Here is a 17,588-nt window from a genome sequence, read left to right on the forward strand (position 1 = left end):
ACTTTTCTAAAAGTAACATTGGGAGTTAGTTGATAGTGCAGAAATGCCTTAAAATTCTAGCAGAGAATTGGATTCAATCTATAAATCTGAATCCAAAGTAAATCAAATATGAGTAGAACAGAGATAGTTTCAGTTATACGAAATCTTACAAATTATTTCTTGTGTCTTTTTTCTTTTGAAGTTTCTAGAAGATACAATTTCCCCCTATCTGAGGGCTGAAACTAAGTAAGAAAAAGATATGAGGTCCAGGAAAGCAGAGATCCAACTTAGGGCAGATGAAGGAAATTCCCAGGATGATGATCAAGACAAATCCTAGGATACCAGGGATGCATCAGCTTCAGAGCATAAACAATCTTGACTGGCAGAGAAGGACAGACAGATGGCTCTAGGAGGAATAGTTCTACGGGAAAAAATAAAGCCTGAAATATCTGTCTATATTGAGAATTGATTCATGGCTTTGTTATAAGAGCTAGGGAAGAGCTAGCATTTGTTTATACAGGTAACACTATGAAACAAAAGAAGGAATGATTGCAAATAGTTACAAGGTAAGATAATGAAAGACAGAAGATTGCCAGGCTTATCTTTGAATGGCATTTACTTAAGAATATAATACTTATTTATGAAATGTATAAAGAAAATATTAGATGAAACAATTACAAGTGGCTATGTTGGGGGAATATAAATATGGGGGCAAATAAATAAGGAACTACTGCTTTGTGGGACTGATGCCTAATCTAACGTTTGCTTTGTAGAGAACACTGGCATTCATGCTCACAAACCCATCCTGTGATTCTGATTTCAATGCTTACCCTTGCTGATTGAATGACCTTGGACAAGAAGGATATTTAACCTCTGTGTGCCTCCATTTTCCCCTCCAAATCGGATTAGTAATAGTGTATGCCTAAAACAGTTAAATTAAATCAATTAAATTGTTTAAGGCAAGCACTTCATATATTACATTTAACTACTATTATTATTACTAACACTGGTGGTGGGATGTGCTGGAATATGGTATGTCTAAAATTCAACTATGAATAGCTATGTAAATAATGATGCCTTAATAAAAGTTAAAAATATTTATGCCATGAAATTAGAGAATTTAGAAGAAACAGTTAAATTGTTAAATCCTTGTAACCTTCTAAAACCAAACCAAGAGAAAACAGAGCACTTAAACAGACTAATTATTATCAAGGAATTCTAAGTGGCACTGGAGCGATAGCACAGCAGGTAGGGCATTTGCCTTGCACTCGGCCAACCTGGGTTCAATTCCTCCATCCCTCTTGGAGAGCCCGGCAAGCTACCGAGAGTATCCTGCCCGCACAGCAGAGCCTGGCAGGCTACCTGTGGCATATTCTATATGCCAAGAACAGTAACAAGTCTCACAATGGAGACGTTACTGGTGCCCACTCCAGCAAATTGATAAACAACAGGATGACAGTGCTATAGTGCTACATTATTGCCAAAGTAACAAATATGTTATATATTTAAATTTAAAAAAATTCATGCAAATTGGCTAGCATTATTGCTGAAAATGCCACTCTTTATAGAAAGCGACAGTCAGGGTTCCTAAGCTCCACCAGGTATAATCCTGGTGACCCCTGGGGTAGTCCATCATTATTGGTAGCCCCCATTACTGCTGGGCTAGAGAAACATTACATGACTGGACCAAACTTCAAACAGTTTGTTCTGGTTGGCTGGGAATCACTGGGAGTGGCCCACTGGCCCCAAGCATCATTTAGAAGACACCCTTTCCGAAAAAGAAACTAAAAGAAAACAACCAAACAAAAGAAAAAAACCTATAAAAAAAAGAAGTAAAAAGTATTATTGAGAGGGTGTGGACTTCAGAGCTCTCCCCCACATCCTCTGAGTGTCTAAGCGTGATCTCCACCATCATCTGAGTCCTCCGTTGGCTGGAAACCTTAACCCAGTCAGAAACGCATCAAGCCCTGCTCTTGGGTGTGGGCTTTTCCAGCAACAAGTCCTAAATCATCTTAGATCATTGTGGTCATCCTGAAAAAACTTGCTGTCCTGCCAGGGTCTCAGACAGAGCTCTTAGTGTTTAAAGGTGAACGAAGGATGCCGGCAGACACATTCTAGGAACCCTGTCTCTGCCAACGCTTCATGGGCCAAAGAGGACCCTCCCTCCCACCCCCTTTCTCTGGCCATGCCTTCATTGACCATCACCTGACAAAAACCTTACACCCCAGAAAAAAATGGAAGACAGCTGTTTCTCTACCACTTCTTTTTTGTGGGTGTCAGCACCCACACAAGAGGGACAAACACAGTGACCTAGCCTCTGGTCATGACGAGGTGTCTTGCCCTGCCATTGAACACCCCAGGTGCCCAAACAGAAATGCTGGCATAATGGGAAAGCAGTGGATGAGTTGACTCCTGGCTTTAAAACCTACTCATGCTGCTGCCATCATGCTGAAGAGTTGCAGTTCCCAGGCCTTAAACAATGGGACTGGCCTCAAGGATCAACAGCCTTATCTCACCGGGAAAACCAGGCCTAAAGAAGTGGGGGGACTTGCAGAGGCAAACACAAAGCATTAGAACCGAGATGAGGCTAAGCTTTGGACCTCGTTCTTCCCGTGGTGTTTGATCATTGCCAGATGTCTAAATGCTCACCTACCAATCATCTCCTCCTCCCGGTGAACACCCAGAACGCCAGCCAGAAAGCCACAGAGATAGCATCATTCCTCCACAATGTGATCACTCCCTCCCCAGACTGCAGCACTAGATTTTTTGATTTGATTTACAAAATTCCCAACCAAAATAACAAGTGAGAAGATGAAAAAGCTCCAAATCGGCTTCAGCAATGCTTCCCATGCACATACACGGTCGGTGATCGGCATGCTCAAGAAAGCAAGGTATTATTAGACTTACCACACGGTGTAGACCAGCGCAGCTGATGCCTCAAGGGAAGGAGCTGCTTCTGAAGAAGTAATCGAGATGGAGCGCCAACTGCTTCCCTCTCCGGCCCCTCCCCTGCCCACACCCACCCAAAGGCCAGTCTCTCTCAAGCTGTTTGGCAACTCTGCTCAAGACAGCTTAAGGTCCAGGAGAGGATTGGAACAGCTAACACTCTGGCAATCACTTTCCCTTTCCTTGAGCCAGACTTCAGTGGGCGTGCAATGTGGCATTTTGCTTCTGATATCAACCAGTTCCCCAGTAAGTAATTCAGCAAGAGGAAAAAAATATGTCCCAAGTCCCAAGACCAGCCCACTAGTAAGTGACCCCCAGGGCCCCTACCTCCCCAGCACGCAGTGTCCCTTAGTGATCACTACCTGTGGGACAACACGAGAGGGTCTGTCCCTGCATTACTTACCCCACTCAATCAGGAAACCAGATGGAACCTAGATGCTGCTGAGAGCCACATGGAGATCTACCAAGGCACGCTGTCAAGTCATTCTACTTTCAAGCTACTCACAGGAGTTGTTAGAAATTAACATTATTTAGGGACCAGAGAGATAGTGCAGTGGGGAAGTCCCTTGCTTTGTAAGCAGCCAACCTGGGTTTAATCTCCAGATGGTCTCCTGAGTAACTGCCAGGAGTAATCCCTAAATATAGAGGCAGAATAACTCCCAAGAACAGTTCAATGTGACCTAAAACCATAAATGAGAGAGAGAGAGGAAGAGTTTGAGATAGAGAGAGAGATTTTTCTAGATCGCTCTCAGGAAAGATCATGAGCATACTTCCTCTGTGATCTTTCTCTCTCTATTTAGTGACTACCATGTGTTTGGAATCTCTGTGTTAGTAAGGGAGGAAAGATACTACAGTTTTTTTTTTTTTTTTGCTTTTTGGGTCACACCCAGCAATGCACAGGGGTTACTCCTGGCTCTGCACTCAGGAATTACCTCTGGCGGTGCTCGGAGGACCATATGGGATGCTGGGAATCAAACCCAGGTTGGCTGCGTGCAAGGCAAATGCCCTACCTGCTGTGCTATTGCTCCAGCCCCTCTATTTTGATCTTTGTGAGGTACAAATATGGTATGTGAATCACCAGATCAATAAAATATCTGTATGAATGGGAGACTAACACCCAAGAATAGTAGAGATAAATACCAGGAGGTATTCTCCATGGCTTGGAAGCTGGCCTCACATGCTGGGGTAAAAGGCAGCTCAGACAGAGAAGGGAACACCAAGTAAAGGGTGTTTGGAGGATTTGCTCAGGATGGGAGATGTATGCCAAAAGTAAACTATAGATCAAAAACGATGGCCACTCAATACCTCTATTGCAAACCACAACACCCAAAAGGAGAGAGAGAACAAAAGGGAATGCCCTGCCACAGAGACGAGGGGGTGGGGGGGATTGAGGTGGGTGGGAAGGATACTGAGATCATTGGTAGTGGAAAATGGGCACTAATTGGAGGAATGGGTACTCTGTATGGGTAACACTGTATGACTGAAACATAAGCACGAAAGTTTGTAAGTCTGTAACTGTACCTTACTCTGATTCACTAATAAAGTTTTTAAAAATAATAATAAAATAAAATACCTGTATTCCCCGCAGTTAAAGAGTGTGGGTACTCAAAGGATGTTTAGTGACTTAAAATAATTTCTTGGCATGTGTGATGCTAATAGTTTGAATCTTGGTGCCACCGCCCATCTATCCATATATATCCAGGCTATCATTATACTCCTCTGCTTATGGGTCCCTGTAAGAAGGACCCGGGTGATAGCTCAGTGGCTTAAAAAGCACCTAGGGTAAGTGTGAGGCAATCTTTGACAGCCTGACGTCTGGAATCCCCAGGGAAGGGAAAGTCAAAATAGTATTTGTACTTTGTCCTCAGACACATCACCATCTGAAGCTGATGAAGTAAACCTGGGGGTTTGTCTTCAAGTTCCTTATTCCCTCTGACCCAGGTGTTAGTCTGCTGCCAAACCCTCCCTCTGGTTCAGGGTGCTGCTGTCCCCCTCTACTTTATTTCTTCCTCCACACTGTTAAACATGCCCAGTAGGCTTCTTCTCCAAGAGACAAGTGCAGGTGGGAATGGTCTCACTTCACCTTCCTCTTCCAAGTGTTTGAGACCCAGAGGACCGGAAGGTGCCATCTGCACATGTACAGGAAGGCTCACCTGCCCTGTAGGCTGGGCTGCTACACCTGTAACTTGAGACCCTCCACAGTCCTGAGAATACTGCCCCCATTATTGATCAATCAAGGTAGGTCCCCAAAAGAGGTGGTGGCGAAGGCTTAAATGAGTTATGCAGGTAGAGATTAACATAGAGTTACTTCTCTTATTGCAGTTCTGCCTCTTGGAATCTAGAAGGTTCCCTTTGCAATCAGGGGGATGAGCTGACATGCAAATCCAAGCCCAGAGAGTTGAGCCTGAGTTTTCCCTAAAATGATCAATTATCGTTTTCCTGGAAGCAGCCAGGATGGGACATGATCTCCAAGTGTTGGTATCGACTGATTCTGCATTCTGTTTTTGCAAAGGGGTCATCAGCACACCCATTAAACACTGTGGCAAGTTTGTGAATTGCTACACTATAAAAAGGCAGGACCGGTTTGAATTACCAGGCTCTGATTCCTCAGTGGAGTTCTGGTCACACTCACTACACAAACCATCTGGAGCCTCACTCTGGCACTTTGTTATTTACTCGTGGTCCCAGGTGGAATTAGAACCCATAATTCACTGTGGGCTGCCCCTCTTCTCCGTGGACAGTATCATATCTCATCTCAGCAGTCACTCCCTGGCCATCCATCAGCCATTCCAATTTGGGAAACACTTGCCAAAGTGGATGTTTTTCTTTGGGGATTATCATTATAAATTAACGTTTTAAATTTGAGGACCAGTCTGCCATGTTGCAGAGCGCTTTGCCCTTTTCTTATTAATCTCATATCTCGCACTTTAATCAGTCTTTGCTTCCTTTGTAAGGAATGCTAGCAACCACCAGACCCTGTGCTCAACTCCCTTGAGGCCCTTTGGAACTCATCACCAAACAAAAAAAATGATGGAAAACTCTCACCGACTCAATTTACTCAATAACACGACCACTGTTCATCAATTATTATCATGTTACTGAATATCTTTGTGCCTCAGTTTATCAGAGGAAGAGGCATGATAAGCTTAGTCATAAGACATGTTGTAGGCAGTGCTGAGTTGTAACAAAAGAAGGGTTATCACGAATCACGAAAGTCAAAAGAGAAGGGGCTGGAGTAATAGCACAGCAGGTAGAGCGTTTGCCTTGCACGCGGCCAACCCGGGTTCAATTCTCATCATCCCATATGGTCACCCGAACACCACCAGGCATAATTCCTGAGTGCATGAGCCAGGAGTAACCCCTGTGCATCGCTGCGTGTGACCCTAAAAGAAATAAAAAGTCAAAAGAGAAGGAGACATAAGGTGTCTGAGGTTTGGAGAATTAGAAGTCCGCCTGGAATTTAGGGAACAGGTAAGAAGCAAATAGAGAACTGAAGGGGCACCAGGGCTGATGAGGAAAACACTTAAGTGGCACATTAAGATGTTCAGAGTGACAAGATGTCATGGAAAGCTTCAAAAGGGGAGAAGTGTATAGAAGTTGTATTGTCATAAGTAAGGAAGTGGAGCTGATGATGCAGAGATAAGTGGAGAGAATCCGGGATGGAGACGGTTGCAGTAGGGCAGGTGAGAATGGATATAAGCCGGAACCAAGCAAAACAGAGAAGCAGTGAAGAAAGTGAAGAGATCTTCTGAAACTGCTTGGGGCAAGCGGGGAGTAGCTCTCATGCGGGTGGCTTTCACAACTGTCTAAACATCAGGACCATGCACAAAGTAAGGAATAGAGGGAATGAGAAAAGGAATTAAAAGACAGAGGAAAGGCAAGACTGTGTAAGGAGCAGGGATAACAAGAGCAGATCGGGTGCTGGAGAGATAATAAAGTAGGTAAGGTGACGGCCTTGCATATGGCCTACCGGGCATATGGCCTTCCATTCCTGGTATAGCATATGGTCCCCCAAACCCCAGTGGGAGTGATCCCTGAGTTTGGAGCCAGGAGAAAGCCCAGAGCACAGCTGGGTGTGGCTCAATAACAAATTAAAAAGTATATGAGCAGCAGGAGGGTCAGCCATGAGAACCTGGGTCAAAACTAAGTAAAGGACTTAGGTTGAAGAAAACAGTGGCCCATTATTTCACTACACCACTGAGAATCTGTAGCAATGTAGCACTGGTGTCCCATTGTTCATCAATTTTCTCTAGCGGACACCAGTAATGTCTCCATTGTGAGAATGGTTACTATTTTTGGAATATCAAATATGCCATAGGTAGCTTGCCAGGCTCTGCCATGTGGGCGGGATACTCTCGGTAGCTTGCCGGGCTCTCCAAGAGAAATGGAGGAATCGAACCCGGGTTGGCCGCATGCAAGGCAAACACCCTACCCGCTGTGCTATCAATCCTGTAAAGCATGAACCAGAAAGAAGTGAGCTAGGAGTAAATTGAAAGAGATTATAGTAAATGTGGATGGTGAGTATGGTACTTCAGGATACTTATATACGAAAGGATAGAGAGAGGGGGAGAAAGAAATAATTTGGTCCATGAATGGTTGTGTAATTTTAAAATTTGTTTGTTTGTTTTTGAGCCACACATGCTCAGGATGTACTCCTGACTCCGCACTCAGGAATCACACCTTCTGGGCTTGGGGTACCATATGTGGTGCTGGGATTCAAACCCTGGTTGGCTGCATGCAAGGCAAGTGCATTACTTGCTGCACTGTTGCTCTCATCCCGTTGTTTTATTTTTATTAACTTTTTATTTGGGAATAATTTAGTTTTACAGAGATGTTGGAAGAAAGAACACTTCATCTCCCCATACCATTAACATAATACAAGTTACATTTATGTTAAAAGTGATAAATTCACTTCAGTATGCGACTATTCACTACCTTTCAGAATTTATTTAGACTTCATCAGTCCATCTGCGGCATATTTCTTTTAAATCACAAGATCCAATCTAGGGCTTCACATTGCTTTTCATTATATCTGATGTGTTTGCTTTTGCTTTTCATGACTTTGACAGTGTGAATGTCTGGTTAGCCAGCTCGTTTAGTGTGTGTCTCCCAATCTTAATATTCCTTGTGGTTAAACTGAGATTATAGGGTTTTTGGAAAATAATACCCTAGAGGTACCCTTCTCATCACCATGTATAAGGATTGTCCATGAAAATTCTAGTGAGGGTAACATTCAAGCTTCATCAAGGTTGTTTCTTCTCTTTCCTCCTTCCACCCTTTTCTTTGGAAATGAAATGAGTCTTTAGACCACCTCACTGTGAGTGCAGGAATGGAAAGTTGGGCTGTGCCATAGTTCCACCTCGTGTTTTTTTTTCGATGGTAGAATTATTTCTCAAATATTCTGATATCTATTACTGCTTTCTTTACATGAAAGCTAGTCTACATTATACAACAGAACACTTTACCAATTTTTTTTAAGTCATTATAGTTTCACATGTTATTCAAAGTTTAGGCAAAACAAGGCTGGATCTATAGCACAGCAGGTAGGACCTTTGCCTTGCATGCAGCTGACCTGGGTTCGATTTCTTTGTCCCTCTCAGAGAGCCCAGCAAGCTACCAAGAGTATCCTGCCCGCACGGCAGGGCTTGGCAAGTGAGCTGTGGCATATTTGACATGCGAAAAACAGTAACAAGTCTCTCAATGGAGATGTTACTGGTGCCCACTTGAGCAAATCGATGAACAATGGGGGGACAGTGCTACAGTGCTACAGACAAAACCCAGTTTAATGCCTGATTTGGGACTCATGCTATATTTTACTCTTCCTTGACCCCATTTGGTTACCAAGCTCTATAATTTTTATCTAGTACATCATTTTTGGACTGGAGTGATAGCACAATGGGTACGGAGTTTGCCTTGCATGCGGCTGACCCGGGTTCAATTTCTTTGTCCCTCTCGGAGAGCCCGGCAAGCTACTGAGAGTATCCTGCTCGCAGGACAGAGCCTGGCAAGCTACCCGTGGCGTATTCAACATGCCAAAAATAGTAACAACAAGTCTCACAATGGAGATGTTACTGGTGCCTGCTCGAGTAAATTGATGAACAACGGAGCACCAGTGCTACAGTGCTACATAATTTTTAAGTTAATATCTCGACAAAAACTTTGCTGGGTCAATTGTCTCCCAGATTCCTTGCCCAATTCCTTCTGTCCTCATCCCTGACTCTAAATAACTACTATAAAGGAACAAAGAAAACAAAATATTCTTAATGCCTTTGCAACACTCTAGTGTGTGAAGCGGGAAGAAAGAACAGGGGTACAGTAGGGTAGATAGATGGGCCTCAACTGCTTCCTAACCTTGAAGCCAGAGGCCTCTACTATTGCCTGAAAGCTTAGAGATCATCTTTTAAAATGACTCACAGAAAGTTCTTTTCCCCTGACTATGTTTTCAATACAGGTGGGAAGTCCAACCTCAGAAAAGGAGACGTAGATTTGGGCTTGGGTTTGGTTCTATCACTGGATCCTTGGACACCAAGGGCCATTTGTTCTCATTGTTCTAGCTCGCATTGTTCATGTTCAGTGCTGGTGAGATGAAATTAGGCTGGCCATAACTATTGCATTTTGATTCACCAGCTGCTGTATTAAGTAAATACCATTTGATTTTGCTGCTGGGGATTTTCTGTTCTAGTCACAGAATAGTTTGATTGGCTTTGGGAATGTTATGTGGGAAGCCATATCTCAGAAGAGTCACATGGAAAAGGAATTAGAGCTGCATGGGTCAAATTCCAGCTTGGCAAGTTGTGTGAGATAAATGTGGGGAAGACCAGTGGAAAGAAGGAGCTCCTCTCCTCCCGAGAGACACTACATGTGTCTTCTCAGGGGGCAGGAGGCTTGGCAGCCCTTGATTGCCTTCAACTCCATCGAGTGGGTTAGCTTGCTGCTGAGCCCACATGACAGATGGCTCTTTGAGTCCCCAGAGTATTCTCTAGTCATCACTGGGTTGTCAAACTGCAAACAAAAGCCATTCATTGCCCTCACTTCCTCTTGTGAATTCTTCCTAGCTTTGTATCCACCAAAGCACAGAGATGCCATAATAACTCCCTGCCTATTCATGGAAACCATATTTTTCTGAAACAAACAACAATCGCAAAAAACTAGTAGAGAATATTTTGGCTATTTCTGACTGCAGAGAAATTCTAGGAAATGTAGTTTTGTTATTAAGATATTATGACTTTCATATCACTTTAATAGTTTAAAACATCTTTTCAAGAAAATAAAAACAAACAGAATTGCAGTTGTAACCATCTTGGAAATTTTGAAGTGGGGCTCCTTATACATTCTTTGCTCTTATTCCATCCTCTTGAAAGGATGTCCCCTGAAGGGCACACTTTAGGGCACTAGATACTATTAAGATGAGTGCTAGAAAGAGGACTGAGTGAAATATCTGGTCAAAGTTATTGGCAGTCATAAGAGATTATCTTGATGACTGGGGAATAGTGTCCTTAGCCCACAGTGTTAGATTTGCTGATAATTAAAACCCAACCACCATGAATAAATTAATGAAGAGCAAACCATGATCCAAAAAAAAACCTCCCAAGAGTTTTTTAGACTTAGTCATTGTTGTTTTCAATCACCGACAGAAGGGTTTAAAAGAAGGATTGATAGCAGGCGACGAATTATGGAAGGTGGTCAACATCATGAGACTAGGGAACTGACGGAAAACCCTAGTTTACTGCCTGCTGCCATTTCTTTTCCAAGAAATGACCAGATGATTTCTCCCTAATCTGCATGTACAAAAACTTCTGACTTCCAGGAATGAGAAAAAAAAGAGAAAAATAATAGGTCTTATATCCAATATCATGGTTATCTCATTCATTCTCACCCCTGACTTAAGGGAGCAATTTGGAACATTCACTTTTATTCAAAAATGCTGACCAGGAATGCTGGGATCTAAGGGGTTTTTCCTTTTTGTTGTTGTTGTTGTTGTTGTTTTTGCTTTTTGGGTCACACCTGACAATGCACAGGGGTTACTCCTGGCTCATGCACTGAGGGATTACTCATGGGGGACCCTATGGGATGCTGGGTATCAAACCAGGTCGGCTACATGCAAGGCAAATGCCCTACCCACGGTGCTATTGCTCCAGCCCCTGAGATTTGAGTTTTAAACTTGAAATTTTCCACCATGAAATTGAGTGCCGAAAGTAGGTAAAGGATATACGATAACCTTACAGAACCTGTATTGCAAACCATAATGCCATGAAGGACAGAGAGAGAAAGAGAGAGAGGAGAGAGAGAGAAAGAGAAAGAGAAAGGGAGAGAGAAGTATAGAGAGAGAAAGGGAGGAAGGGAGAGAGAGAAAGAGAGAGAAAGGGGCAGAGAGAGAAATGGAGGAAGGGAGAGAGAGAAAGAGAGAGAAGGAGACAGAGAGAAATGGAGAGAAAGGGAAGGAGGGAATGAGGGAGGGATAGAGAGACAGAGAGAGATAAGGAAAGTGCCTGCTGTAGATGCAGACTGGGGGTTGAGGGAAATTGAAGGAACTTGTGGATATTGGTGGTGGGAAATGTGCACTGTGAAGGGAAAAGTGTGGGATAATTGTATGACTGAAATGCAATCATGAACAACTTTGTAACTGTTTATCTCATGGTGATTTGTAGCACTGTAGCACTGTCATCCAGGTGTTCATCGATTTGCTCGAGAGGGGACCAGTAACGTCTCCATTGTGAGACTTGTTACTGTTTTTGGCATATTGAATATGCCACGGGTAGCTTGCCGTGTAACCAAGAGTATCCTGTGTGCGCAGGATACTCTCGGTAGCTTGGGAGGCTCTCCGAGAGGGACAGAGGAATCGAACTAGGTTTGGCTGCATGCAAGGCAAATACCCTACCCACTGGGGTGATTTAATAAAAATAAATTTTAAAAAGAAATTTGAAGGCAAATTGCATAATCTCTAACATCTCACCAGGTCTGGAGTATCTATAGTTACTTTGAAATAAGCAGATATTTCTCCAAAATGAAAGAAAGCAGAGAAGACACAAGGTAGCTTGAACCTCTGGCTAAGGGAAAATAAGACAGACACAGAGAACAGGTGGAACTCAGTAGTGATCATTCATCTTCTCTGAATAGTTTCAGGAAAAATCTCTCTCTTCTGTCCCTTACACTTCTGATAGAATAGCTCTCCATCTGCATTGCTGTAGATCCTTCTATTGACTTTCATTGAATAGAAATATAAAAGTTATTATTTTATTTGAACCACCCTATCATAAAATAGGTAGAAATTGGCATGAATTTTCATCTACATTTTTCAGGGACAGGTTTTGAGATTCAGTGACTTATGGGGTCTCCATTTAAAACTTCACAGAATCTGTTGATGCCAAAATTTCTGTCTCAATCAGTACATTGGAGTTTTATGATTTCTCAAGTTTTTATACAGTTATTTGACCTTTCTTATCCATTGGCCAAAATTCTGCTCCCTAAGAGCATATCAAAACAAAACTTTAGAGGGGTTATTCATTAATAAAATCAGACAGACAGCAATTTCCCAATGTGGTTCTCACCCCAGTTGAGGTTCCACCAATCCTCTTGCAAGATTCTGCGTGTTCTTGAACAGAATGACTGGGAGTCGCTCTGTCAGTATTAAAAAGTGTTTGAAAGCCACTGTAGGGCAGATTCTAATTCACAGTGTGAATTCCAATCTGAACCCAAGCTCCAGATTCTCTATGTGACAAGTCAATAAATCTACATGTCAGTCTCCTGATACAAGAGGAAGGACAGAGAAGACCACCGGTCTTCAAGACATATTATCATATGTTACATTGGGATGACTCCAGGGGGCCTTAAATTCAGAAAAACACAAGAGCAGTCATTTTTGTTCTTAAGGCTCTCGTATTGAGAGATGTCTCATTACCACGTGTGCACAGTAGCTAGTATTTTACATAGACCAACTGGCCTGTTTTCATTCCTTTTAAATACCCAAAGGCATCCTACCTACACGAGTTGCTGAACGCCTGCAAACCATGGTCATAAAGACTGTTTGCACAATACACAAGTGCTAAAGAGCACCTGAAACCACTTTGCTTCTATTTATTTTGCCCCCTAATACGCACACTGGTATATTAGTGTTTCTTTTGAATCCCCCCTGGGTTTGGATATTATACACCCAAGTTTTACTTCAAATTGAGTTTTCACAGCTGGATTATAAACCATTGGAAATGTTGACCCAGCACCAACTCTATCATTCCAGACAGGTGTTGCTTTAATTAGCCTCGTCGTAAAACAAAAATTAAAAATTAAGGGAAAACATTTTAATGTACCGAAAGTGCTCCTGAAGGTCTTAAAGGGAGCAAGCAAATTGGTGAGGACTTTAAAGCCTTATCTCCTTTTCACAGAGGTTCTCTTAAAAATTCAACCTCACTTTTGAAGCTGCAGTAACACCCCAGTGTTTAAAGGGGAGAAAAAAGTGGATTTCCTAGCTATGCTGGCCAGAGATTTTTAAAAGAAGGGGGAGAGGCTTTCGAATCCACTTGGTTAGGTCTTAAAGATTTTTATTCAGGCAGGAAGAAGACAAAAACTTAGTCTTGTCACTTTCAAGCCTGGAGAGGATTGGGACTATTTTCTGCAAATAAAAAAGGTGTTTTCTCTGATTTCAATCAATGCAGAATGCTTATTATACTTAATAGTACTTACCAACAGCATAAAAGGAGGAAGGGTCGCCAAAACTATCTTCCACACATGAAACCATTTAAAAACCAACTGAAAAATTGGATAGGGACTGGAAAAATCATAGAGCGTGTAGGGCATGCACAATACTGACCTGGATTCAATACCCAACCCTCCATTTGGTCACCCCACACACCAGGAGTTGATCCCTGAGCACAAAGCCATGAGTAAGCACTTAGCACTGCCAGGTGTGGACAGAAAACAAAAACAAAAACTTGGATAGAAATTAGTTCAGATGTGCTGACATTTCAGCCAGTGAGTCAGTGAGAATTTCCTTTGGCTCAGGGAGTTTAGGATGACCTCCCAGGGAAAGAAGAGTCAGAGGCTAGTGTCAGAGGTCAAATGTGAAGAGAGAAACAACGGAAAGGCTAATACGGAGGAAGCAGTGTCAGTGCTTCTAGAACCCTAGTGTTCCAGCTGTAAGCATCCTAGTCACAGGGGTGCTGCTAAAATGGGCCCCCAGAGATTCTAGTTTAGTGGGGATAGGATGAGTCCAAGATTTTGCCTTTCTAACTGGTTCTCAGCTGATGAAGTTGCTGTTGGTCCATGGACTTTGAGAATTACTGATCTGCGGACAGGCTGGTGTACTAACATAGATGCTTACTTTTTTGTTATAGAGGATACTACAGAGAAGAATAGAAAATTCATTTATTTAAAAATATACTTTTTGTAGTACTGTGAAGTACATTTTCTGCTAAAATATTATTTTTCCATTACTGACTGGAGTGATAGCACAAAAGGTAGGGCGTTTGCCTTGCATGAGGCTGACCTGGGTTTGATTCCTCCATTCCTCTCAGAGAGCTCCGCAAGCTACTGAGAGTATCCTGCCTGCATGGCAGAGCTACACATGGCGTATTCGATACGCCAAAAAGAGTAAGAAGTCTCACAATGGAAATAATACTGGTGCCCGCTCGAGAATCAATGAACAACAGGATGACAGTGCTACAGTGCTACTGATTTTTAGCTTATCCTTATTTATAATCACATTTTGAGTCTTCTTTATAAAAAAAATGAATAATTCTCCTGTGTGTATTGTGTGATATGATCCCTGCTAACTAATTTATTCCTCTTGAAAAGATAAATGTAATGAGAACTTTGAAAACAATACTAAGGATGAGAGTCACTTTGTACTTCACGTTAACTGAGGGCTTTTGTGCCTCTGTCTGGTTCATGGTTGGCAATAGTGGCATGTTTAAGGAGAGGAAGATAGACCTTTTTTCTTTTAAGAGCTTTATCTCCTCCTCAGAGATCAAATCTTCTTTCCTTCTTCTTTCCAGAGAAATACCAACTTCCCAAGCCTTTCCTAGGTTGAGGCTTAAGTGTTCACAACATTTCATAAAAAAATGTTTTTTTTGATGTGCAAGAAGAAAAAAAATAATAGTGACGATCTTCAAGTTACACATTACTTATAAACTACATAGGGAAGAAGAAAAAGCTGAGAATTTGTTAAGATGGGCTTCTTGGAAACGATGACATCCACAGAGCGCAGTTTTGGTGGTATTTTCTCCAAAGTCACCAACCACTATGGCCGTCCAGTAGGTGCTGTCTAGAAGTCCTACTGTTCTTACCTTCATTTTCTCAGCATGCCTTAGCTTTCTGTCCTCTGGTGTGTGTGTGTGTGTGTGTGTGTGTGTGTGTGTGTGTGTGTGTGTGTGTACTTTGCATGAATCACCTTTAGAATGATTCTCCTCTCCTGGGCTAAGTTGTTGCCCTAGGGCCCCAAAGAGCTGATGATTTGCAGCCGTAGGCAGCCGTGCTATAAGATAGAAATCCAATGTCAGAATCTAATGCAAGAGGCAGGTTCAAAAACTTTAATTTTTCTTGGGCATTCGTTTTTTTTCCAGATTTTGGCTATTGTAAACTGTGCTGCGATAAACATACAGGTGCAGATGTCATTTTGACTATACTTTTTTGCTTCTCCAGGATATATTCCCAGGAGTGGTATTGCTGGGTCAAATGGAAGCTCAATTTCTAATTTTTTTGAGAATCGACCATATTGCTTTCCAAAAGGGCTGGGCCAGTCGACATTCCCACCAGCAGTGTAGGAGGGTTCCTTTCTCCCCACATCCATGCCAACCCCGGTTGTTTTTGTTCTTTTGGAAGTGAGCCAGTCTCTGTGGCGTGAGGTGGTACCTCATTGTTTTTTTGATCTGCATCTCCCTGATGATTAGTGATGAAGAATTTTTTTTTCATGTGCCTTTTAGCCATTTGTATTTCTTCCTTGAGAAAGTTTCTGTTCATTTCTTTGCCCCATTTTTTGATGGGGTTGGATGTTTTCTTTTTGTAGAGGTCAACCAGTGCTTTATATACCCTTGATATCAATCCTTTAGCGGATGGGTATTGGGTGAATATCCTTTCCCATTCTGTAGATTGCCTTTGAATTCTGGTCACTGTGTCTTTTGCAGTGCAGAAGCTTTTTAGTTTAATATAGATGACTGGCTAAAAAATCTTTGGTACATCTACACAATGAAATACTATGCAGCTGTTAGAAAGCATGAAGTCATGAAATTTGCATATAAGTGGATCAACATGGAAAGTATCATGTTGAGTGAAATTAGTCAGAAAGAAAGAGACAGACACAGAAAGATTGCACTCATATGTGGAATATAAAGTAGCAGAGAGGTACGAGCTAGCAATGATGCAACCTCTGGCAGAAAGCCCTCTGGACTTAGTAACTAAAATACTAAAATACAGAAATCTAAAACCTCACGGCCACTACTGTGGCCACACGACCTCATATCTCCTCATTCTCAGCAATGGAAAACAAATTATCAAATGCTTCTTTTCCAGCAGGTCCAACTCAGGGGGGGAAACTCCAAACAATAATAGTGAGTTTTTTTGTTTGTATGTAATCAAAGTAAAGAGAAAGTAAAGTGGAATTTACCAACTACACAGGCGGGGTGGGGGGCTGGGGAGGTTCACTGTGGTTCTTGGTCGGGGAATATATGCACTGGTGAAGGGATGGGTGTTGGAGCATTATGTAACTGAGACTTGAGCCTGAAAGCTTTGTAACTTTCAACATAGTGATTCAATAAAAAAAATAAATTAAAAAAAAACTTTAAGTTTTCTCTTAGGTACATCAAGAAATTATCACAAAAATTTGAAAAATAATAAAATTTTAAATTTTGCTCACTATTTCTAAACCATTCACTTTTTAATATGTCATGAGCAATCATTTACTAAGGTTGTTTACACTCTTTTATTCCCATACAGAGCCCTTGACATCCTGTGTCTGTTTTACACTTGGATCATGCATCAATTCAGATTAGCCACATTTCCGGTACTCACCAGCCGCAGGTGACTAGTGGCTACTCTATTGAATAGTGCACCAGTAGATAATGACTTTGAACTACATGGTTTAGTTTTAGTTACAACCTTAGTAGTCAGGATAAAAGGGACACATGAGGAATTTTCATTATTGGGTGTATAATCTCCAGGCAGCTAGGGGAGCTCTGGCGGCTCTCCCCCTCGCCTCCCGCGTTCAGTGGACTCTAGCTGCTCGCCCACCTGAGGGGGCTCATGCCATGGGCGGATGAGGGAGGAAACGAGGGCCAAGCTGGTTGATGGTTAGTGGCCGTTTATTCCATTCTCCCACGGCCCTCTTCCAGTGTCTCTGAGCTCCCCATTCTAGCCTCACACTGCCCCTCATTCCCGTCTCTCTTTCTGTCTCTCCCGCTCATCTCTCCACGCTCCATCTCGCAGCCGCATCTCTTGTCTCTCCACGTGACTGCTCCTGCATTCTTCCCCCACATTCTTCTCTCTCTCTCCCCCTTGCTAGTCTCTCTGTGCTCCATCTTGCTGACCTGGTCTCTCGCATCCTTCTCCAGCTCTCTGTATAGGGGGTAGTCACCATACCCCACCCTGCAGCAAAATCAACATAAGAAAGCCCTTCCTTTGCTCAAGGGCAAAATAGGACTAAAGGTGCTTTTCTCCTTTCCTTAGTCCAATAACTT

This window comes from Sorex araneus, chromosome X, assembly GCF_027595985.1.
Source record: "Sorex araneus isolate mSorAra2 chromosome X, mSorAra2.pri, whole genome shotgun sequence".
Taxonomy (NCBI): domain Eukaryota; kingdom Metazoa; phylum Chordata; class Mammalia; order Eulipotyphla; family Soricidae; genus Sorex; species Sorex araneus.